This window comes from Pelodiscus sinensis, chromosome 1 (genome assembly GCF_052426305.1).
Source record: "Pelodiscus sinensis isolate ZL-2025 chromosome 1, ASM5242630v1, whole genome shotgun sequence".
In the NCBI taxonomy this organism is placed as follows: domain Eukaryota; kingdom Metazoa; phylum Chordata; order Testudines; family Trionychidae; genus Pelodiscus; species Pelodiscus sinensis.
In genome coordinates this window covers 158,461,546-158,487,219 of record NC_143052.1, presented here as the reverse complement: position 1 = coordinate 158,487,219, position 25,674 = coordinate 158,461,546, and the positions used below count along the sequence as shown (strand labels likewise).

The window sequence follows — 25,674 nt, the reverse complement described above, 5'->3', positions numbered from 1 at the left end:
TAGACTCTTCCAGGTACAAACAAAATGCTCAGATGGTTTAAACCATGTCAAAGATTTATTATTTGTAATAATTGTTTAACGTTGTGCTTGCAATATGCAGAACTCAATGCAGAACTTTAAGTGCAGAACTTTTGAGTCACAAAAATTAATAGGTAAAGTTGAAACTATTTTATTGTATCTAAGTATTACATTAAACAGATCACATCTGATCATTGTTGGCACAAGGGAAGAATTAGCTTTATTTTGGATTTTTATTTCACGCTATGAAATGCATGTAAAAAGAAGAGTACTTTACCTTACATGGGAAAAGAGGGGAAAATGTGCCTCTACTTTATAGTTTGAGATGCGAGGTTCCTGTAAACCTACTATATAAACAGTTTGTCTGTGTAGTCAACTGTTGGTCTTATTCTCTCCTAAATTCCATCCCTATTTTAACACCTTCAAAGTAACCACTGTAATTTTTTTATGCCACAATAGAATATAAGTACTGGTACTTCTTCAGATGATTTTCTTCACCCCACAGTTCCAGAAAGGTTTTAAATATGATGAATTTCAAGGTTTTATCCACTTGGGTTTATAAAAAAGGGCCTAGCTTTAAAGATATAAAAGAAGATAAATTATTGCAAGAAGACTATGTTAAAAATGGAGAGAACATTTAGCACAAGAGTCCTAGCCAAAGCTACTTAGAAAAAGCTACTTTGGAAAAGATCACTCCAGAGTGACCTAGACAGATTAGAGGATTGGGCCAAAAGAAATCTGATGAGGTTCAACAAGGACAAGCATAGAGTCTTGCAATGGGGACAGAAGACTCCCACACATTGTTACAGGCTGGGGACTGAATGTCTAAGTAGCAGTTTGGCAGAAAAGGACCTGGGGATTACAGTGGATGAGAAGCTAAATAGGAGTCAACAGTGTGCCCTTGTAGCCAAGAAGGCGAATGGCATATTAGGTTGCATTACAAGGAGCACTGCCAGCAAATCTGGAGAAGTGATTATTCCCTTTATTCGGCTCTGGTCAGGCCACATCTGGAGTATTGCATCCAGATCTGGGGCCCCCCATTATAGAAAGGATGTGGACACATTGAAGAGGGTCCAGCAGAGGGCAACCAAAATGATTAGGGGGCTGAAGCACATGACCTATGAGGAGAGGCGGAGGGATTTGGGTTTATTTGGGCTGCAGAAGCGAAGAGTGAGGGGGGATTTGATAGCAGCCTTCAACTTCCTGAAGGGAGGTTACAAAGAGGATAGAAAGAGGCTGTTCTCAGTAGTGACAAATGGCAGAACAAAGAGCAATGGTCTCAAGTTACAGTGGGGGAAGTCTAGGTTGGATATTGGGAAAAACTATTTCCCTAGGAGGGTGGTAAAATACTGGAATGGGTTACCTAGAGAGGTGGTGGAATCTCCATCCCTAGAGGTTTTTAAGTCCCGGCTTGACAAAGCCCTGATTGGGATGATTTAGTTGGGATTGGTCCTGCTTTGGGAAGGAGTCTGGACATGACCACCTCCTGAGGTCTCTTCCAACCCTATGATTCTACATTAAAATTAGGCTTTGATGTTAAAGAAAATTAAATTGTAAACCAAGCAGGCACAATACTGTGTGGATCCAGAATTTAAAGCCAGTGATAGTTGTTCTGATTCTAGTACTGCAGATCAGAGCACAAGATACTATATGTTAATTGTAAATTTAAACAGCATGTGGATGGAGTTACTTTCTATTCACATTTCCTAACCAAAAAAATGTGGAGCTACCCCCCTGGCAATACTAATAGCATGAATACACATACAAAAATGATATCCTATCACACACAGTAGGATAGTGAACAGTTATAGATTAATTCAAAAACGGACAGGTTCTTGGGTCTAAGGTTGCCAGGTATCCGGTTTTGAACTGGATAGTCCAGTATTTGAGCTTTCTGTTCGGGAAACAAATTGAGAAAATATAAATGAGAAAATAGAAATGTCTGGTATTTTCTAAATAAGATGTAATGTAGATTGTGATGTAATGTCAAGAGTGTCTGGTATTTTTGTTGAAACCATCTGGCAACAACCGTACTTGGGTCCCCTAATGCAATGGTTTCCTATCTCCAGCCTGCAGACAGGTGCCGGGCCGCAGCACACTGCCAGGCCACACCCGCACCTTGATGATCGGCTTGGCAGGAATCTAAGTTCCCTGTAGGCTGCCAGAGGTTTGGGGCTGCAGAGCAGCGAGCTTCTGGCTGGGGAGGAGCACTCTCTCAGCAGGAGAAGTGCCCTATTCCAGACAACAAGCATGCTGGTAGGGAAGGGGACAAAAGGAAAAAAGAAGGAAGGAGTGAGTGAATGGCTGGCAAGGGGGGGGGAGGCGGGGGAAGCAGAGGAAAGGGGAGTTTGGAGTGTGCAGTAAGTGTGGGAGAGGAAAAATTTAATTACAGCGATCGGATTACAGCAGCTGGGTTTGCCTGCAGCTTCCTGTGGGGAAACCCAGCATGATCCTTTAGCTTCCTGCTCTGGGAGAGAGGTAGCAGTCTGCGTGGGGTAGGTTGGGGAAATGAGGGGCAGTGTTGGAGTCTGTGCAGTGAGGCGGGGACAGTAGGGAGTTTGGGGTGACTCATTTCCCTCTGGGCTGCAGGCAGCAAGAGTCAAACCCTGTTTGTCTCAGCACAGCAACCCTGGCTGGGCTGCAGACAGCATTTTTTCTTGTGCTGGGCTGGAGCAGATTGCACGGGGGTTAGTGGGATACGGGGGGGGGAGGTGCTGGTGTCTATGCAGTGAGGTGGGAACAAAGGGGCATTTGTTTGGGGTGTTTTAACTTGCTCCCATCTTGGCTGCAGGTACCAAGAGCCAGACTGTCTCAACACAGCAGCCCTGGCTGGGCTGCAGACATAAGACTCTCTGGACTGGGGCAGTAAAATTTCAGGTGGGTTAAAAGCTTTAAGGTACTTTTGAAAACAAAAGGCTTAGCACATGACACCTGCATGATTACATTTCAAACAAAGTTTACATAGGTCTTAATGGCTTAAAAGAACCCTTTCCTTTCTTATCTTAACAGATTTTTTTTAGTGTTGTAGATATCTGCAAACTCTGATCCAAGGACATGTATTGTGTGTGTACAGATGCAATTTAAAGTAGCACGGTGACCTCTTAAAATTAATTACCATATGAATATGCAAATAAAATGTTACTGCCAAAAGTTTGTGAATGGGTTTGCCAGTTCTCAGTGTAAAACAGTTTGGAAACGACTGCCCTAGGGCAGGGCAAAAAAAGGCGGCGACTGCCATTATGCAAATGAAGCACAAGATATTTAAATCCCGGCTTCATTTGCAATATCGACGTGCCTAATTTACATCCGTTTACTGAAAAAGGGATGTAGTTTAGACGGAGCCCTAATGTCTTTGTTATATCTCTATTCATGTTTGCCCTTCATGTAAAGAAATTAGTATACAAATAGACTTTATATACAATACTTGGTGATTTGCCATACGGCCTTGCTTTTCCAAATTTTAGAGAAAATTGTGTTTTATTCCTCACTTGAAGTCAAAGAAATCTGAGGACTGAAATATTGCTATTTCTATAATTGTTACTTAAAAACTCTGGTGGATTTCTATATTTTCATTAGTTTTCAAACCCCAATGGTCAACTAATGTAATAATCTGTAAAAGGAGAATCAAACAAAACAAAACATTTTACAATGATCTTTTCCAGGTGGCAAAACCTTATAAAAATCAGCTAGCATGAATCTCAGACTTCTGAGCAGTAGCAACCTACAATATTCCAGTTGTGTCACTTCCCCAGATAACTAAGCAGATTCTATCTTTAAATCTATTAATATTTTTTCTACCTGATCACTCTATTACCACTAAATATGAAGAAAGTAGTGAGAACAAGTGTAAAAAATAATAAAAAAATGTTAGGCACAATTTTATAATTATAACAAGGCTTGTCCTGATGTTTGAGGACTAACTCCTCATATTGCTGTATCCCCAAATGAAATGAAAAAGTAGCCTGGTGTTGCTTTTTTTGGCCCTCAGGAAGTGAAATGACTGTTTTCAATAATGCTGGGTATGAAGTAATAGATAAGCAGACAATATTTAGGGGAAAAAAAGTATATAAGTGGTTACTCTGATCACAGGATGCTATTTTGGGAGTAATTTTCCATGAATTCTTTTCATATTGTTAATTTCAGAAATTTTGTTCAGAAAAACAAAAAGCCAGCAGCTGAGCTGTTAGGAAAATCACACATCCTTCAGTTCTGCCACATGACAGTCTTCATGTGGACAAGCATCTAATCTCCACATTACCCCTTCTCAAACTCTTGTTTCCTTCACAGTCATGAGAATTACCCCATCTTTCAATGATCAAAAATGAATGGTTCAAACAATGAACGCCAAGATAAAATGCTTCCAGAACTATACTTAAACTAGACTGACTTCAAGGTTACTTATCACAGGTTTTCATCAGCTTTACCCTCCCTCCTCCCCCCAAACAAGGAGCAGGCAGAAGCCTGCCACCTTCCTGCAATGCAGCAGGAGCCTCCTTGGGCAGGCTCGCTGCATCCCTGCATGCTGCTCAAAACAACGGGCTATGGGGCCATGTGCTCTGTGCGTTCCGGAGTGGGGGACTTCACCTGCTGCCCCTGCCGCTAGCACACCTCACTGCTTCCACTGGCCATGCTTCTGGCGTAGAGTGTGTACAGAGGACCTCCCCGCCAAGAGCGTGCAGCACTCAGAGAGCATGCTGCCCCTGCAGCTGGCAGTTGTGAACAGCATGCGGAGGGGCAGCAGGCAGGGAGCCTGCCTGCGGGTCCCACTGGGCCGCTGGATGGGAGCCACCCAAGGTAAGTGCCTCCCAGCCAGAGTCTGCACCTGGCACCTATTCCTTCTCCCACATCCCAACTCCCTGCACCAGGGTCACAAACCAAACCCTCTGCGCCTCTATCCCAGGTCACACCAGACTCTGCATCCCCTTCTGTACCCCAATCTCCTACCCCAGGACTCCCTCCTTCACCCAAATTCCCTCCCAGATCCCACACCCTCTACTTCACTCTAATCCCCTACTCCAAGCTTCCTTCTGCACCCAACCTCCGTCCAAGACCCCTCTCTTCCTCCATTAATACCATGGAAGAGTGTGGCCTTACCCACTTACCAAATTCTTGGAGATCCCAATATAGAAAATTGTCCAATTCTCCCCAAGACCTAACAGCTATTTCTTTTGTAATCTTAGGGATTGTGTGTTTTTTTTAGAGAGACAAAGAGAGATAAAGAGATGAATGGGAGAGAATCACAGGGGGTTTTGCTCCTCATTTCATAATTCATTCACCCTTTCTTATGCTTAAATTTAATGCTCTGAGTAGTGAGTTCTAAAATGCCTACCCTGTTGTAGCTGGAGTAATTATCCCTATGGTAATTTCTGCTCCTGGAAGTGACTGGCATGTCCCTGCAGCCCCTGAGAAAGGCAAAGTAGGGGGTCTCCACATGGTGTCCTTGCCTACAGACACCACTCCTATAGCTCCTATTGATCAGTAACAGGGAACTGTGGCCAGTAGAAGCTGTGGGTTCAGTGCCTGTAGATAATGGCAGCACATGGCGCCATGGAGCCACTGCTGTACATGCCAGCTGCTTTCAGGAGTGGTGCAGGGCCAGGGCAGGAGTAAGCCTGCCTTAACCCCACTGCTCCACCACCTGGAAGCCATCTCAGTTAAATGGTGCCTGCCAGAGCCGCTTCCTGAACCCCTGTCCCAGCCCTGAACCTCCTCCTGCACCCAACCTCCTGCCCCAGATGTGAGTCCCCCCTGCACCCAAACTCCTTCCCAGAGCTTGCACCCTGATCCCCCAATCCCCTACCCTTGGCTAAACCCCTTGGCCCAAAACCAGAGCCTGCACTCCAATCCCCTACTCAAGTCTGGTGAAAGTGGGTGAGGCCTTGGAAAAGGGGTGGAGCAGGGGCAGGGCCTCAAAGAAGAGGTAGGAAGGAAGTGGGGCAAGGATATTTGGGTCTGATGTAGATCTTACATTGCACTTAAATTGAAAAAAAACTATCTTGTGGTTAAGAAAGTTGGAGTTGGTCGGTTTTAATCACTGCCCTAGATAAAATTCCAGCTGGGAGCAAGGAGGTTGAGTCAGATAAGAAAGAGGCGTTAGATCTGCATTTTAGCAGGCAATATGTTTCTTCCCGTTTCCTTTCCTTAACAAAAACTAGCCATGTGACAGATGATGGCCCATCAACCTTGATGACACCAGGCCAGAGTGTCTTTTGTCTTTGAGAAACAGGTTTACCTACTTCATGGCAAACATACTTCAGTCAGGACTTCAGCTTACATTCTTAAGTTTACTTATGCTTAAGGCTGCGATTCTGTTATGGCTGTTGCAGAAATCATGGATTTCATGACTTTCTGCAGCCTCCAAGACTTTGCAGCTGCAGTGGCCGGTGCAGCTAGCCAGGGAGTACCCAAGCAGCTACTCCCAGGGCTAGCCACATGCAATCCCATGGTGGCTTGTCCTGTGGCAGCTGTCGGGACACTCCTTAAGCTGGGGTGGCCGGCCTGCCACAGGAACAGATCCTGGGCAGCTAGTCCTAGGCTGCCTGAGCAGTGGCTGGTACCACTGCTCTTGGGGCCACCAGAGCAACAGTGGATCCAACCATGTACCACCCCACAGGCCTTCACAAAAAGAGTCCCTAGGGCCTTGGAACAGTGCATGTATAGGGACAGTTAGCTCCTGAGTGCCTCGTCCTCCTCCCCAGGAACTACCAAGTCTTAGGGCATTTCTATAGAAAAAGTCAGGGACAGACCACAGGCATGATTTTTTGTTTATTACCCGTGTCCTGTCTATGACTTTTACTAAAAATACTCATGACTAAATCAGTCTTATTTATAACACGATTACATACATTTCACCATGATTCTCTTGAGAAGTAAGTTATTAGTTTTCAAATGACACCTCAGCAAGGCATATACTGTACTACAATTATGACAGTAACGTGTAGGGTGTGTATACAGAGATTCATTCCATCACACAGACATTGGAAAGAACATCCACGAATATTAAAATGCAAATCAAAAGTTAGCCTCACATTGGGGACAGTGGAGAGGAAATCAGTGGAAAAGTGGCCTAGAACTTTTCACGCATTCCTGGAAGATACTGCAAAGACATTGCCATGTATAATAGCTCTCTCAACCACATTTGTTGTAGCACCATGAGATGTATGCTAGTGGATGCTCACTTGATACTAACTTTCACCTCTATCGTTTTCTTTCCTTTTGTGTCTCAATATTGACTCCATTTCCATCTTACTCTTCCTTTTCCTCCTCAATTTACACAGCAAAATAATAATTTGACAGTCTGACCTCAAATTTTCTGGGGGTTTTTTTGGCGGGGGGGGGGGGGGGGAGTCAGAACAATGGATCTATTTCCCTTAAATTTTTCAAGTGTACTTGGGGTGTGCGAAGTGATTGTAAATGTTAGCATTGTTTATTGTTCTTTAATGTTCCCCATATCAATTATGCTCTGTTTAACAGGTCATTTCCCTAGCACTGTAAAGCGCAGAGCTGGAAATGCAGCTCAAATTCTGAGCACCAACATGGGTTTCTTTCATTATTACAGACATTTCCAATAATACAGGCTGAAAGCCAAACTGTGCCCTCAGGTGTCATATGTGCAGTTTCATTGTTTTCATATAACTGATTCAAATTCCAATTTGGTGACAATGAACAAAAATAAATCTAACTTACTCCCTATTAGTTGGATTGACTGCAGTTGAAAGGGGGTGAAAAACAGTAAAAATAAGTTACTGTCACTACTGTAAGCTGATATGTGCGAACAAACAAGAGGAATAATTCTCTTAAATAGGAAAGTTACCATTTTAATCAGTCACTTTATAAAGACCTGCACATTAACACTTCTTGATCATCGTTACATAAGCCTATATAGAGTGTATTCTTTCAACTGACTATCCAATATGCTCTTCCCATATACTGCCGTAATGTTTTAGAGAAAAGTTATAAGGTATGACTAATGTGATAAAGTTAAGATTAGACTTCAGGGTTTGTGGCATTTGTAAAAACAATAGGCAAGATTCTGAGCTGATATATACCATTGAAATTATGCCAGTTTACATCAGCTAAAGACTTTACTAAATAGCTAATACTTTAAAACTTATGAACTTGTAGAAGTTCTCCTCTATGATAAGAAAAGGTTGGTAAATACTGGTTATGTTTGTTTTGCCTTTAAGACTAAACATGATCAGGAATAACAAGACAGCAAGAAAAAAAATCTCAATAAGAGTTGAATATTTATTCACTTTCCTAATTTTCCTTTTTGTATGGAATCTACATATGGTATATTAAAGTATGTACTAGTATGTACTGTCACTGTAGTTCAACAGGATTTGGTTAAACAAAAACTGTGGAAATAGAATTCTACAAAATTAAGATTTTTAACAAGCAGTGTTTTATAGTGTATTTTTAAACACATTTTAATTCTAAGTTCACAACTGTCACATGCAGAAGAACACATCTCAAAAAAACATGTGGTTTTCTTTTTCACTAGTGTTACTCAAATTCTTCCCAAGGGAAATTCAATTTATTTACAACCATCCGCTTATGTTGATCATAATAATATACTATAATCTCAGATTATCAGTGGATATTTGAACTGGAAAAATAAGACTATTGAGACCACTTCCATTTTCTAGTCCAAAGCATTCTTAAGAAATTCCCCGTGGGAGACTTTTTAATGCCTTCCACCTTATCCTCTACTACAGAGTTATTAAAAATTGGTTTCCACAGGGCACTGTTCTCTCCCTCGGCGCTAATTTTTCCTTGTTTAAAATACCTGGTGGTGTTCCTTGGATTGATTAGGTCTACCACAACATGCTCTAGTCTAGTGCTTCAGATAGAAAGAAGTATTATGGGCTGTCAGGACTACATTATAGGTTTTCCACTTGCCACTTCAGAACTCAGTGTTATGGATTTGCTATCATTCTAACCAGATATGAATTTATTTTAGGTTATCTTTCCACACTTTTGCCTTCCCCCCCTCCTCCAATCATTGTTTTTCTTAGAAACTTTTCCTTTCAGAGACTTCCTACAATATTTCATCTACTTTAAGTAGCCACATAAGAAAAAGCAGCTGTTTTACCCTTATGTCTAAAATAATGGCTTGATGGTCAGATCTTTTTCTAGCTCCACCATCTGCAACTGGTTCTGTTAATGTCATAGCTGCTTTTAGACAGTGAGGTAACTTTCTAAAATACTCACGGATAATGGCAAAATATACACAGAGCCAAAAATCTATGCTTAGATTCCACATTTTAGTAGTGTATTTTTCTTCTAAACTTACTGAAATGTAGATTAATGCTCTCTCCGTTTCTGCTCAGTTGATAATACAATGAAATAAGTTTATTTATCCTATATTGGTCATTTTATATCACGGTCAACTTCCATTTCAGCCATCATCATCTGTCCCTTCTGTTTCTAATAATTTTTTTCTCCCAGTGAAAATTCAGCACATTATTGTATTACAAAATTCTGCATTAAGCAACTTTTCGGCACCTAAAATGTTCAAATATAAAGCCTACTACTTTCAACAGCAATTTTAGAACAAGCACTAACTAGAAGAAATCAAACTCCACAATAGTGGACATCCCAGATCTGAGAGACTGATGATTTTATATATTTGGTTCAGCATTTGCATTAATAAAATCTGCCACTACATCTGTTGGTTGCATAGGTGCCAACCTTTTCTATTGACACTGCAGACAGGTGGAATGAAACTGCAGTACGAGCATAGCTGTGTTAATTGAATACCAACTTCAGAATTTCTTCTGGGGCATTGCAGTGCTGACAGAACTACCTAAAACACAAATGTCCACGTTGACAAACAAATTTAATTACAAAACAGGACAGCTGGTGAAATTTTAATTTTGCTATTTCTTTCTGTGAAGCACCACATACGCCTAAAAGACCACATTCAAATGTTAAAAATCTTTCTAGATATATAAAAAAGTTTTTCTTGTGGGATGACAGAGTGACATCACTAGCCCAGCAAGGATTGGCAACCTATGGCTCTTGAGCAGCAGCACCGAAGGTAAGCTGCTGCTGAGATGGAGCCGACTGTACCTCCAGCAGCTGCAGCTGCCAGAGTTTTGAATCGTGGTCGTCCAGCATGGGCCTCACCTACTTCACTCTCAGCAGCTGGCGGGGGGTAGTGTGAGAGCAGCCCAACAAAGGGCTTGGGCACCGCCCCCTCCCTTGCTGCAGCTGTAGGGAAGGCCTAGGGGAGAGTGCAGGGCCTCGGCCTCATACCCCCTCCATTCTGGCAGTGGGAGGAAGGGGGGGCGGGGAAGAGATTGTGGGGCCCAGCAAGGGGCCTAAGCCCTGCTCCCCCCTCCTGGTGGCCAGGGGCGGGGGAGACCATAAGGCTTGGCATGGTCAAGGAGGGTGGTGGGGGACAGCCAGGTTACAGTAGTGGGGTGAGAGGGGGCTTGAGCTGCAAGACCTCCCACTTCATGGGGTGAGGCAGAGCCAAAAGGACCTCCCCCCCCTTACAGGTGGGGAGCTGATAGTCGCATGGCCGAAGAGAGACAGCTGAGCCAGCCATGGCCTCAGCCCTGCACAACCTCTCAGGGGGAGTAGAGGACTGGGGCTGGCCTGACTTAGGTTGGGCACAGTAGGGGAGAAGAGGGAGGCAAGCCAAGGCAGGCCAGCCAGGGCTGTAATGCCTCAGCCTGGCCCTCCCCGGCAGCTGGAGGGCAGAGCTGGGGCTGCCTAACCCAAGAGAGGGGTATTGATGAGCATAGCAAGCAGGGGGCACCACTCCCCTAGTGATAATTCAACAAGACAAAACTAGGCTAGCTATTGCTGGCACACGGTAGATTGAAAGAGCCAACCAAAAAAGAAGATAGAGGAGTATGTGCACATGTGCAGCAGGGAAGGTTGGGGGCTCCCCCCCCCCCCCCCCCGTACTTAAAGAGAGGACTATTTTCAAAATACCTTTTAAGTTTTAAGCAGTTAAATGCTGGATGTCTTTAAAAGTTCACTACCTAGTACAGTTAAGCCCGTCACTTTCAAAGGCTCAATGTTGGCATAGAAGTGAGTGTCCTGGCAGCGTCCCTTTGAAGAGAAAATGTCATCAGCGGGATGACAGACAACACGACTGTGCTCAAACAGCCCCCAACATGCTACCAAGCAGCGGAGCAAGTGTAACAGGAAAAGGTGAAAGATTAATATTTGCCAAAACGAAGTACACAACACCTGAAAAAGCGGTTCTTAATTTAAAATAGTCATTTGTTATCAATATTTCATTCCAAATAGCCTTCCTCTCAGCACCACTCCTTTCTTGGATGATAGCAAGCAGGTGCTTCCACAGCAGGTGTCATTTCCACTCTTACGCTGGTCAGCAGGAGATCCTCTGGGGGAGGAGGAGGGCAGCTGCTCCTTCCGTTTCAATGGGCAGATGATAGTCCTGTCTGCATTCTACTCCTCTCTGCTGCTCTATTTTGAAGCCTAGGGAAGTCACAGACTACAGATCTTTCAGAAGTCAGTGTCATGTGCTGGCAGTCCTGTGATGGGCTTTTATTTCTGAGGTCATCACAGGGTCTTGCTTTGCAGATTTTAAGACCAGAAGGAGACATTGGATCACTTAGTCTGATTTTTATATACCAAGGGCTGATAAATTTCATTTGGTACCCAAGGATAGAGCACAATCATTTGTATTTGGCTAAAGCACACCATCCAGAAAGGCATCCCATCCTGATTTGAAGCCGTTAAAGAGAGAGAGATGTTTCCTTGGCCATTTTTCCTAACAGTTGCTCACTCTCACTGTTTAAAAATTACTTCCACTTGTTAGGTTATCTGAAGATGGAATTTAAAAGATGGATATTCACATGCTACCTCCACTGAGCTCTCAGAAAAATAGAAAGAAATATAAGAAAGAAAAGCATCCAGAAAACTGGTGTCACACACCACTTTTCCAAACTTCCAAAGCCAACAGCATGCCAGAGAAAAATATAGTCCTTACAGGCAAGAAATCTACAGAAGCTCAGAGCTCCAGCAGGCACGTCTCTTAGGGTAGAAGCCTCAAGCCCCACCACCCTGCCACAGGGCAAAAGCCTCAAGCTACCCCTCTCCCCACACCAGTGTGGTAGATGGAAATGGGAGATGTGTAGGGCTCCATGAGCTGCACTTTTAAATGTAAAAGAGCCACTTGCAGCTCACCAGACACATTTTGTTTTGACAAGGGCAAAAGGAATTCACATTTTTTAACTAATTTTAAATAATCGCCGCTTCATTTAAATTTACATGGCTGCTGCGCTGAGCCGACAAACAGCTGATCAGCTGTTTGTCGGTTCAGCGCGGCAGCCATGTAAATTTAAATGAAGCGGCGATAATTTAAATCGCCACTTCATTTTACTATGTCGGGTAGCCTAATCTGCATGCCTCTGGCAACAGAGGCATGTAGTCTACACGTACCCTTAGTGACAAACCTGCTATTTGTGTGACAAAATGAATACTGCTTAAAATATTGATACTCTTTTCCTCTCCATATTTTACTTGAATACACAGTAGCTGAATTAGACAAAGTCTCATGTAATTGTCTCCATTAATATTTCACAAATCTTCACAAAAAATATTCCTACATGTTTTCTGCCCAAACTACTAATTTTCCTCTTGAATAAATCCTGCATCTTACAGCCACCACCCATCACCTTGAAAAAAAAAATTGCAAGAAGGTCTAAGATGCCATAGAATAGGTGAAGTAGTATCAACAGTTTAATGGGTTATATCTTCTGCTTTGGGTGTTTTTTGATAAATTAAGATGCATAATCTAACTTGTATATAACATTTCTGAAGGATACAATTATTTTACGAGACTTCTAGCTGTAACATTATTTGAAGATTTCTTCTTACTATGCCTACTATAGATTGTAAACATCAATAAAGAATGTACATTAATAAAAAACACAGCACTTAGGGCTGGAAATCACTGCCTTTGAGTGGCAATACAGCACTTTAAGAATTAGCATGGTAGAATTTATCAAATGAAAAACTAGAACAGGTTCGCAAGAACACATAAGTGCCAACAGATAAATGTGTGGTGATCAGTCTTTTGTGCAAATATACTGCCACTGAAAGTTTTTATCATAAAGGCAAACTGTTTTTAAGTTTTTGAGCACTAAAACGTCAGTGCTCAGATACAAAGGGGACAGGTGCTACATAAAATGCCAGACAGGACAAATTACAGTGCATTTAATACTTTAAAACAGCTGTTCAGATATAAACCAAGGATATGAATTAGGTATGTAAACAATATCTGATAAAACATTTCAATAATTGGGTTGTTTAATAATTTTGGTAGAATATTCTCACATGGCATGCAGGATAGCATTTTAGCATAGTATTTTTCAGTATTGCTATATAAAACGTTGAAAGAGTTAGTCTTCCTCCACATTAGCTTACTGAGCTTCCCTGTGTATCATATCAGATCCTAAGCAGTTTTTTTTTTTTTTAAAAGTAAAATTTCTAAAGGCGAAACTTAATTCACTGGATGTCAGCATTAATGTAAAGCAAGTTTTCAATTAACTGAAGAAGATTCAATTAGGAATCAGAACATTTCAATGTTGGGAAGGGTGACAAATGTATTTTATGTGTTTATATGCAAACACTGCAGATAAAATCTCATTGGGTGTGTAAGAAGCACCTAAGTAGCCAAAGGATTAATGCCCACAAAACAGATATCAGACAAGATCACAAAGAGAAAACAGTTTCTTGCCACTTTAACCAGAAAGGACACTCTCTAAATGACTTAGCCACCTGCATTCTGCTACAAAGACCTTTTACATCTGCACTTGAAAGGGAATCCTCTGAACTGTCATTCATGTTAACATTCGACACTTGCCAACAAGGACTTAACAAGAATTTGAACTTTCTCACCCATTACCAAGACAGTTTCCCCAATTATCACCTGTAATACCATTAACTCACAAACATCCCACTCTCCCTACCTTTAATATCAGCAATTCACAGACACTTACCTTCCTTCCTCCCCCTTCCCGCCCCCCCGCATCCCCCTTCTGTTCTGCAGTGTGATTTGTCCTTTTCATATTTGTTCATTTTTTAAATTGTATCCTTTGGTATATATGGTTGTGACTACTTTCTTCTACTATTTGATCTGAGGAAGTGGGTCTGGCCCACGAAAGCTCATCATCTAATAAACCATCTTGTTAGTCTTTAAAGTGCTACATTGTCCTGCATTTTGCTTCAACTACCCCAGACTAACACGGCTACATTTCTATCACTATTCTAAGTAGGTTAGGTATTTAACTTCCATTGGATGCAATGAAGGTTAATAGCTGTACAGTTTTAACAGTATTTTAAAAACTGCAATTTGAGGTATTTAAGAAAATTAAAGAAATCTTACTATTTTTATTTTATTTCTGTAAATTTTAGAAAGTTCAGGATGACATTATATAGACATATAACCTAAAACTAGAATTCGTTGTCTAAGTAAAAATCAGAAAAATAAATTCTGTAAAATATACACTGAAAAGATCCCAAAATTTCCCATTAATCAAGAAAAGATAGCTGTTAATTGAAATGGGTTGGTGAGTCATAAATATCTCCAACACTTGTTGGGACTTTTCCCTCTGAATATGGCGCTTTAGAGGGGGCCATTTTCATAAGCTTATTGGGAAAAAAAGTACACACACACACACACACACAAAGTAGAATTTTACTCCTAAAATTTGAACTATAATTTGACAAAATAAAGTGAAAGTTATGCACCTTATACTGTTTTATACAGTTCACCATATATCACTCTGAGTGCCCAGGCACTTTCTGTGTATTGGTTTGCAAGAATACTTACAGGAGAGACAGTAAGTATGCTATTACCGAGTACCCTGGAAGTGACTAGATATGAACATTACAGAGTTTGTCATTCCTATGAGTGGGATAAGGCAAGTAGAGACTATATTATATTACATACTAGAGAGTAGTATTATTATACTAGTTAGTGGTACTCGATGAAACTTTTAAAAGTACCTAAGTGATCTAGGAGTTTATGGAACTTAGGCTCTTTTCAAAAGTTTTTCCCATTATCACTAACACTGCATATTAGTTATCAGCACATATTTCAGCTGTTCAAGACCCAATTTTAAAAGCTTATCTAATTTTGTTATTTTAAACTGAAGAGAGCAGACTAGTGATCAGTAAATGGATACTTTTATCCTATTCATTCAAATGGCAATAGGACTCCTAGTGGCACCGTTTATGATTTTTTTCTAATACCAGCTGTAACTCAGTACTGTAAAAGTGATAGATTACATTAATATAGCAAGGGCATATTGCCTATGCCCTGTTAAAGCTTGTGAAAGTATTAGATTGGCAACGTGAGGGAAAGGTTACTTACTTTATGTCGACGTTTTGTAACTAACCTCAAATAACAGCCCATAATCAAACACATTTCAAAGCAACTTGAAACTGGTCAATACATGGCTACGTAGACCAGCAAAATTAATATATTCTTATAACTGCACATCCAGTAAACATTTATGGACAATTTATTAGCTAAAATTCAATAATTGGAACTGCGGTCTTCATTTTCTTCACCCCATGTTAGATAAGTGTGAGTGAAAGAGAAACGTTATCTCTGCAATGCATGCAAAACTACATAGTAGCAATGTTTTAAAAAAATATATTTTTGTCAATTGCTGAATTTTGTAGCTGTTACACATTTGCACACAGGTGAACAGGCAAATAGGGATGTTAGATATTGTGTAATTGAACAGTCATGTAACTGCATGAAAACTTAGGAGTTACACGACTATTTGATACGCCACGGGGGTGGGGCCAGCAGCCAGTGAGCTCCTGCCTCCACTTCCTGGTAGCCCCCGCCACATTGCACTGCTGCCATTGTATCAGAGGCAGCAGTGCGGGGTGGCAGGCGGGAGCCGGTAAGCCAGGGGAGCCGGTTTACAAACCAGCTCCCCACCCAGACCGCATACCTGCTACCCTGCGCTCCCAAGGTGGCAGCAGCCCCTGTCCTTTGGAATCCAAGCACAAAGGCTGCTCCACGGCAGCATCCTCCATCCACGGGGAGCTTGGGAGATCCCAGGTTGCTGTGAACACAGGCTGCTTCAGGGCAGCCTTCCTTACCCCCCACCCCATGCTGATGCCTCTGATAGAGGCAGCAGTTCAGGAGGAAGGGGAAAGATAGGTGGCACCAGAGTTGGTGCTGTGATGAACCAGCTTTTAAGCCAGCTCCCCTCAGCACCAGCTCCTGCTGCCCCAATAAGGAGGCGGAGGGTGGTGGGGGAGAACAGGCAGGTCTTCAGAGCCAGTATGCGTAGGGAGCCTGCTTGAAAGCCAGCTCCCAGTGCCTATCAGCTCCAGCCTACTCCCTCACCTTCCACGCTACTGCCTATCAGAGGCAGCAGCACGGGATGGGCAGCCAGATCCAGTGCTCAGAGCCAGCTTCTCAGGGTAACTGGTTCTTGTTCTCACCCTGCACACCTGCTTCAGGGAGAGGCTGCAGTGCTGGGGGCTCCTCATGAGCTGGCACACACAGGGAGACAGCTTGAAAGCCAGCTACTTGCGTGTACTGACTCCTGCCTGCACCCTGATTCCTCCTGCAGTGCAGGGTGGTGGGCAGGCAGCTCTACAGGTACATAAAAGCTATCTCACCCCAAGCACTGGCTCCTACCTACACCCGCCCCAATACAGCTGCCTCTGATACAGAGGCAGCAATGTCTGGAGGTAAGGGGTGGTGTGGGCAGCTCCATGGATCTAGTATGCACTAGGAGTCTGCTTGAAAGCTGACTCTTCACGGGCACCAGCTCCCGCCTCTGATACAGAGGCAGCAAGGAGTTGGGAGTAGATAACCATTAGGATTAACCGATGTGACCAGGTTTATTGGTTAACTGTATATATAAATACACACTAACATCCCTAGTATATACAGTTAAAATTTGAACTATAGTTGAAGCCCTTCTGTTCACTTCTGAAGGAAAAATCCAATCTGGGATTTTTTTCTGTTCTTAACAGCCCATGATAAATGAGCTCCAAATTTCAAGATTCCAGCTCAGTGGCAAAATTGGGTCTACCAGTCATTTATTACAAGTGTCTGCAATATTCAGATGCAAAGAGATGATTAAGATGACAAATAACTGTAGTTACTTAAAGACCTCTTCCAGACTAATTTATCAAATGAATTTCAGTATACAAAGAGTAAGAGCTCCTATGAAATACTGTACTACCAGTAGCTATACAAGGCTTCTACCTTATTTTAAGTCTAAAACACAGAACCCAAGAATTAAAACTCTAATAGAACTTTGTTCAAATAAAATATCTTTGAAAAAAGTCTGTATTTATGGGTTTTACTTTAGCCCAGAAATGCGTATAATTCATTTATGATATGTCTATTTGTTCTTATACACACAAATTAAACAAAACCCCATACATATAGCATCTAAAATGTAGAGAAATAAAATATTTCCTATATTGTTGACATGACATTAAGAACTATTTGAGGCCTATACAGTATTCTTATCAGATACCAGTTAGTCTTCCATAACAATCAAAATAGGAGTTTGGTTTTTCTTTGCCTTAGTCTGCTTAGGGTCTCATGAGACTATACTGGGGCAGTTAGTCTGTCCTGTCATTTGTGCCACCATGCCTACACTTCTATTTTTATATCTTCCCGCTCCAATGTAGTCAAAAAGCCATTTTCTTTTATCCAGTCCAGTGTCATTTACCATGTCACTCATTACATCACAAATAAGAGAGACACCACAACTTTTGTTGCACTTGCTAAACACAGATAAAGGAAAGTACCATCATACAGACAGAATGTTCCTACTTTTCCATATCAAGGTACAGGATGATCCGACTGATAGGATTTCAGTCACTCATTAGCTAATGCCAGGCATCACTGAGTTGTTCATTTTGCCAAAGGATGGCCACTGGTATCGTCCAACAGTGCAGCTTCATTCTATAGACCTGCTATTTCTGATTAAATTGTTAAATGGAGAATGACTGCCTACCTAACTAATGTGAAAGGTCCGTTTATATAAGAATCATTTTGCGTCTTGTGAGCTTACCCTGACACAAGCTATTAGAAAATAAAGATTGAGAAAAAAGTTTCTATAGGTCCCGTCTCACTCTAGCTAAGGCTATGTCTACACTAAAGACTTTACAGCAGCACAACTATACTGCTACAGTTGTGCCACTGTAAGGTCCACTGTGTAGCTGCTCTTTGCCCACAGGAGAGATCTCTCTTGTTGGCATAATTAAGCCACCCACACCAAGAGGTATATAGGCAGGAGAGGCTCTCCTGATGCCATTGCTCTGTCCACTGACTTTTGTCAGCGAAACTTATGTTGGGCACAGGATGCATTTTTCCACACCTCTGAGCAACAGAAGTTTTTCTGTTAAAAGTGTTACTGTAGACAAAGCCTAAATATCTGTTGCAAGGTATGTCACATAGGGATGTTAGCTATCGTGTAACTGAATAGTCATGTAACCGCATGAAATCTTAGAGGTTACATGACTATTCGATAGTCCCCAAGGGCAAAGCCAGTAGCCAGTGTACTCCCGGCCCCACTCCTTGAAAGCCGGTTCCCTGTGCCTATCAGCTCCAGCCTGCCCCCCTCACCTGCCACGTTGCTGCCTTTGCGACAGCTGTCACGGAGGGGTGGCTTAGAAAGAAACAAGAAAGAATAAGAGTGTTATTAAGCTTGAATGCTTTTTCCTTCGAATCATTGCTGCCAGACCACAAGCCTGTTTCTCTTGTCAAGAGAAAGTAGATGTTTTCCTAATTAGTAATCTGTGACAGACATACTTCAAAAGCCTGTTCAATAAGCACATGAAAACAAATATATATAAGAGGATGTTGCAAAGAAAAATATGTGGACATCAAATGATGTTGTCAAAGTAAATTCAGCAATAATTCATGCCCTTCTATGTAAAAAGGCAAAGAAAAGCCAGCTTTAAACTGGAAAACTCTGTAGTAATGGTGAGAGCTTCTACTCAATAAACGGGATGAATTTGTCTACCCCTGCAGCAAGGCTGGCCCTCCAAATACCAGAATGTCGTGAAAACTGGATCCCAGAGCATCCATCAGGAGACATGCTTCAATGGATTCCCCAAACACAGCCTAGCTACACCACATCCCAAAGAGGATTGAGGTTAACATTTCATGTTAAATGTCTGCATAAATTCACTTTCAACATTACTTTATGCTAATTCCCAGCAGATCTGGAGGGTGAATAATTCCACAGAAAATAGTGCATTCTTTCCTGGCCATATTTTATTCTTCAAAATAAATGGAGCCCCAAATGGACAACCCAAAACAAATTTTAAATAAACAACTCTGGGGTTTTCCCCTTCTTTTACCTTGCTGCTCCAAATGTAGATGGGAGGATATAGTATTCTGGAACAATCTTATACATTATATTGTACTTTGTACTCTGAATAAATTGAAGTGCCAACAAAATATTTTATGCCATTGATTTTACATTAAAATAGCTTTCATAACTGATCAGCAGCAGAAATTCGTGATGAAAGAATGGAATTAATAATATTGATTACACATTGAACCACAAAGGATTTACTAGTAATAAAACACCTAATTACTGGCTCTCACTAGACAGAACATAAAAATAAAGTACAGTTATTTCTGTAAGCAGTGCAAAATTTAAACAGGAAAGTAAAGAAAGCATTTACATTTTTCACTGGCTTTGAAACACCCCTTTAAGAAACATTTACTTCTAGTTCAAAACCTCCAAGTTTCAGACATTAGCCTAAAATAATGGGGGTTTTGCTACTTTACATATACTGGGAGGCCTGGCATTGGACACCTTCCTGTTATCAGACATCTTATTTCATGAAGAGTTCTCTCAAAGTTTTATTTTTAATCTAGAAATGTTTCTCTTTCATTCTGAATTTGCTATTAAGTGTCCCTGTCATATTGTCTCAATAGATTGATCAAGGCTGTTGTGATTATATTAATCTCTATATATTTTTAGAGTGTGTGTCTGTCTGCGAGTCCATTTGGTCAAAAATTTCTCCTAAATGGTAACAGCTAGAGCCATCAAATTTGGTGCACAGCTTCCTCTTATCCTAATATAAAGTAAGGCTAGGATTTGGTTGTGCCAGGAAAATGGGAAATGGTGGGAATAGGACTGGTTTCCATAAAATGGAAGGGGGGGGACAACAAAGAAGGATGCAATACTCACAGTGGTTACTGGGGGCAGCACGTGCAGGGGAGAGCTGGTAACTGGGGACAACTACACGACCAAGAGAGTGGCCAGCTGGGGCTTGTCATCTTGCCTGCCACCAGACCAGCTAAGTAGCTCCCCTGTCCCAAACCTTTCTGACCCCAGCCCAGGGGTGGCCAACCCATTCTGGATAAAGAGCCAAGATATTAGTGGATACAGCATGAAGAGCCAGGGCAAGATGTAGAGAAAGAAAAGAAAGAAAGGCAAGAAGCGCGTTTCTATGCTTTTTGGCCTCAGCAGGCTACTGCCAGCCGCTGCCATATTGGAAGCACACGACGGCTCCCCTTCCCTGGTGAGCACAGAGGAGCTGGGAGGCAGGGGCCATTCTTAGAGGCACGGGGTGGCTTTGCGAGCTGCACTAACCGGGGGGGAGGGGGAAAGAGGGAGGAAGAGCCGCATGCAGCTCACGAGCCCTTGGCTACAGTGCAGGGGAGGGGGGAGAGAAAAGGCCCCTGCTGGCCATGGGGAGAGGGGGGAGAGAGGAGGAAAAAAAGGCCTCTGCCAGATGGGACCCCCCCACCCTGAACCTTTTCTCAACCCTCTACCCTGATCCCCCACATCCCCAAGCCCCACCACCACCAGCTCTCTAACCTGAAGGACCCGTGCAATGCCAGGTACGTCTTCTAGAACTCAGTATTTATAGAGTGGTTTTCATCAGAGTGCTTTGAGAACAGTAAGTAATCTAAAATTCTGTGAGGGACTCATCTCCATTTTACAGATAAGGAAACAGAAGTAGGAGGCACCACATCTAACTCTAGCCACATTTGAATGTTCTCCTTTTAATGTCCAAGATTGTTTTGCAGAAAATAGAGGGGTTTCATTGAGAGTTGTACAGTTTTAGTTTGTTCCATTTTCTGTAGTAAATTTTGCAGAGATCATGCTTCCTATCCAATTTCACTCCATATGAGCCAAGATTTTATAGATTTTCCCAGATGAGTTTGTGATTTAAATCTCCTTTAGCAACTTATGGTGATCTCTTATTAGCTAACACTCTGAAGATATATATTCTGTGTCCAAAAAGGACTCCCCCCAAAAAAGTTGGAATATACAAGACAGTTACTCATAGCAATCTAACAAAAAATATGCTCCACTGAAAATTAGTTACTAAGAATAAATTTCAATGAACATAAGCAATAAAACTCGTTCTGGGAGTTTATTACAAAAAAGCACAACTTCCTACTTTTCTTTGGGTGTGAAAAAAGGAATTCAGCACACATGAAAGGGACTGTCATTGTATTAATTATAACTGCAGCCACAAATGGACACGTAAACATGTCAGGATTTAATAGCCATGCATGTAAATACATCCTGTTCTCAAAACTAATAAAGAAGAATATCTAGAAAGATATATCTTCCACATTAAGTCTTTTAAAAATACTTATGATAGCAAAAATCCATTTTAAAGGATATCTTTGCCTTTTAATTAGCAATCAGAAAAACTGATGAATTGTGATGAGGCATTTTATATGATTTATGAAAATATGCTTAAGATGTGAATAAGTCATAACTGAGATATGCTTGATGCAAGAAGGCTCATGAAACATCATTGTACAGATTGTAATTTACTGAATATAATTCCATTCGTGTGTGTGTAGCTCACACACCTTCTGGGTGTGGTGCACTGTCCCACTTACTGGCATTTAGACCACTTACAGAGAGAAGAAAGGAGTCTGATCTACACAGCTTTAGCTGAGAGCGACCTGGCTTTTAGTTCAAGCTGTAGAGGCTCCTGCATTAAGCTCCAGAGGTTCTGTTCTGCCTGTTAATTTACAAAAAGACACATGCACATGTAACACTAAGTTTAGGAATATTTATCAGTATATATGTAATTTCATATATGCTGCTTCACATCATACCCACTGCTGACACTTCAGGCACGACAATAAAAGAAGCAGCAGTGATGAAGGCCAATCTGCAAAAAACTATGAACTGTGAAAGAGCTTAACCTTCCTGGGAAGGTATGGGTCAGCCACTGAAGAATGGCTATAGGGGCCCTACAGAGATATAAAACAGGACTATGTAGCACTTTAAAGACTAACAAGATGGTTTATTAGGTGATGAGCTTTCATGGGCCAGACCCACTTCGTCAGATCAACACCAGACTAACACGGCTACATTTCTATCACTATTCTACAGAGATGTGTGACCATATTACATGATACAGGAACTCATCTGGAAGTCTGTTTTTTTTTTCCTAAGAGAATTTGGGAGGGAGTCAAACTATGAAATGAAGGGCTCTCACGTCATGCCAATCCTATTTATGAGTCAGATCAGTTCTCCCAGCTACCCTACCTGAGAACTGCTGAAAACTACTAAGGCTGAGCTGGGCTCAGGCAGGAAGGGTGTCTGACCTATGAAGAGATTCAGGAATACATGAAGCGGGAGAATTTACCTGTAACAATGTATGGTCTTTACTTTAGTGTATTCAGCTTAGCTTTCATGTTTGTTTACTTTGCTCAGTTACCTGCTTTAAATCGGCCTGCTACCTCTTAAATCCTATCTTTAATAAAATCATTCTTGTTTAGTAATAAAGCCAGTGCATGTAATTACTACCTGGGGGAGCAGAGAGCCTGTGCATCTCTCTCTTTACATTAAGAAGGTGAATGTAATGAACTTACATTGTATAGCTCTGTATATAGCATAAAATGGATTATCTAGGGTTTAGCTCCCTGAGGGGTTGTGTACTTGAGTGCTGTGAAAAGGTCTGATTGTGCTGCTTTCAGTTTGTGTCTGCAGCCTTCGGGGTGTGGCCTGACTCTGTCTCAGTTGAAGCAAGCTAGAGAGCTGAGCTCAACAAGACAGAGTAACAGGTTGCCCAGGCTGACAGTGGAAGCAGGTTCAATGATGTCTCACTATACCGGGAGTCAGTCCTAAGAGGGTCCTGACCCATCACAATAATTGAAAGGTATGTCTACATGGTATATTAGTTCACACGAAAGGGATATCAATTCCAGCTCATGGTACTGTGTCACACAATAACTGGTCCCTGGAGACCCTGATGGAGCACACTAAAATTAACTAGCACACATCAATGTAACTCCATTTCAAACAGTACTACATTCACACACAGTAGGGAACTTTCAGTGTACTCCAGTAGGGTCCACCTGGCCAATTAATGCCTGGCACCCACTAAACCAATGCACCATGTAGACAAATCCTTTCAAATTTTATAGCTCATTTTCTTTCTAAGTTACGTTCACAGCCAAAAGCTTAATCCATACTCCAGGCTGACAGATTCAAAGCACGATTGTCTCTGTATCTTGCATATTATTTTGTTACATGTGCAAGTGTGAAAGTAATATAAAAAGATATTCTGAAGATCTCAACTGATGAAATGAACCATTACTTGCAACATGAACTGAGAATGTGTCAGAGTCAGAATGAAAACTGATGAGAATCCTATGCCTCAAAATCTTTAAAGCAAGTTTCAGGCTTCTGCTGTCTCATTAAAGTCACCGACAATGGGAGCAGAGGGACAATGTCACTCATTATACAGCATGCCCATGATCCCAACAGCAACCTGAATTTATTTTTATTTTCTACACAGGTCATCAGCTGCAAGACTGCTGCAGCCCTCCATGTGATATAGAGAACCTCATCAATGACAAGAGGAGATAAGCACTAAAGTTTTAGATGGCGATCAAATGTGAGATCCAATATTAACCATTAAATTTAAAACCAAGGCACCAATTAAGCAAATAAGCACCTGAATAGTCCTGTTGAAGTCACATGCTTAAGTACCTGCGGGAACAGTACCGAAAATTGTGACAAGTTATAAATTGACATCAAAATTTAGGGATGTCATATGATTTCTCTCATACAATTAAGTTTTATTTTAAAATAATGTTTGTATCAAATCAAGATATAGCCAAAGGGGTTTTTAATGTTCATTTTGCAGTGATTTGACAAGGTGCAAGTTAAAGGAGGAAGGTTTGTTAACTCTGATAAGCTAATTACCTTAACATTAATAGTATAGACAATTATTTACACTAATGTTTGTATTAAACGGCTACAAAAAAAATCTGTGAAATTTACTGTGTAATCATAGGTTTATTTACTCAAGAGATTAAAGCCTGAACCAGTTGCAATGATTAATTAAGAAAAAATGAAGATGTATGTTGTGCCAGATGAAGTTTAACACTCAAACACATAATTAGATATTTTAGTTAAAATGAACAGTTATGTTCAACGTAATGCCTTTTCCACTGCCACCATGCCTCTCTCTCACACACGTACTTACATAAATGAAGTTAATGAAATCACTATGGGTCTCTGGAAAAATAGTACACAGGTGATTTTTAAGTTCTCTCTAATGGTGACTCAGGAACAAGAAAGATAGAAAGAAGTTCCTTCAGATGCATTGTTCTGAGTAAATGCTTGCATAAACTGAAGACAAATGATGAAAACAGTATAACAAACACAGGAGCAGTGCAAACTTGAGGTGCCTCTATAGGAAGGTGGGTGAAGGAGAATAAAAAAAACTGATGATGCTATAGTGGGGTGGCGAAAAGAGCCATGGAAAATTGGTCAGTCACTGTTACCTCTAGAAATGAGGTAAAAATGGGGATACTTGGGTAGCATGATCAAGTGAGACTGAGAATGTTATGATCACATAAGGTGCGTGAAGTAAAGGGTTCGCTCTTCGGGTGCATCTAGACTACATTCATCTTTCGAAAGAGGAATGCAAATGAGGGAAATCGAAAATGCAAATGAAGAGCTATTTACAAATCTCACGCTTCATTTGCATAATCCCTTCCAATCACTTTTTTGGAAGAGATTTAAAAAAAAAAGGTCTAGACAGGGTGCTTTCGAAAAATAAAACACTTTCAAAAGAACGCTTGTTCATGAAAAAATGAGGTTTACAGGGTTCTTTTGTAAAAGGGTTTTCCCCACCCCCAAAAGAACCCCATCTAGACTGCTTTCCCCCCCAAAAAAAAAATCTCTTCCAAAAAAAGCAATCGGAAGAGATTATTCAAATGAAGCACGAGATTTGTAAATCAGCTCTTCATTTGCATTTTCGATTTCCCTCATTTGCATTCCTCTTTCGAAAGATGAATGTAGTCTTGACACATCCTACATCATGTCTCTTGACTTTCCATGTTCAGGTCTCTCCTGGTTTTCTTCAACGTCTCTCATTGTTGCAACAGCACGTCCTTTGAAGGATCCTTCTCATTCCTTCCCTCCTCCTTTCTGCAGGGATTTAACAGAGCTCTGTCCTTGGTCCCTCCTCTTCTCCCTCTATACCATCATTTCACGATCAGCATGGCTCACTGTGGGCAATACTATAATCCTGTCTGTCACTCAGGTTTGTAACCTGGATGTCATCTTTGATTTGGATCTCTCTCTATGCCCTTGTGGCCAGGGATGTCTAAATCTTGCAGATCATTTCTATAACACCTTTAAGATGAGCCTTTCCTATGTATCT

General features: G+C 41.4%; 1 protein-coding gene and 1 long non-coding RNA gene across 5 annotated transcripts in view; one reads left to right on the top strand and one right to left on the bottom strand.

The window, feature by feature from the left end:
* ALCAM (activated leukocyte cell adhesion molecule) overlaps positions 1–25,674 on the bottom strand; it is a 182,250-nt gene that overhangs the window by 138,912 nt on the left and 17,664 nt on the right. The gene's annotated exons all lie outside the window — the stretch shown is intronic.
* LOC102453968 (uncharacterized) lies at positions 2,165–24,937 on the top strand. Of its 2 annotated transcripts, none has more exons than XR_016347770.1 (3): positions 2,165–2,274; positions 2,810–2,895; positions 23,797–24,937. It is a non-coding gene; the product is annotated as an uncharacterized LOC102453968 (long non-coding RNA). The 2 variants fall into 2 exon arrangements; XR_331595.5 differs by lacking the exon at positions 2,165–2,274 and adding an exon at positions 2,407–2,513.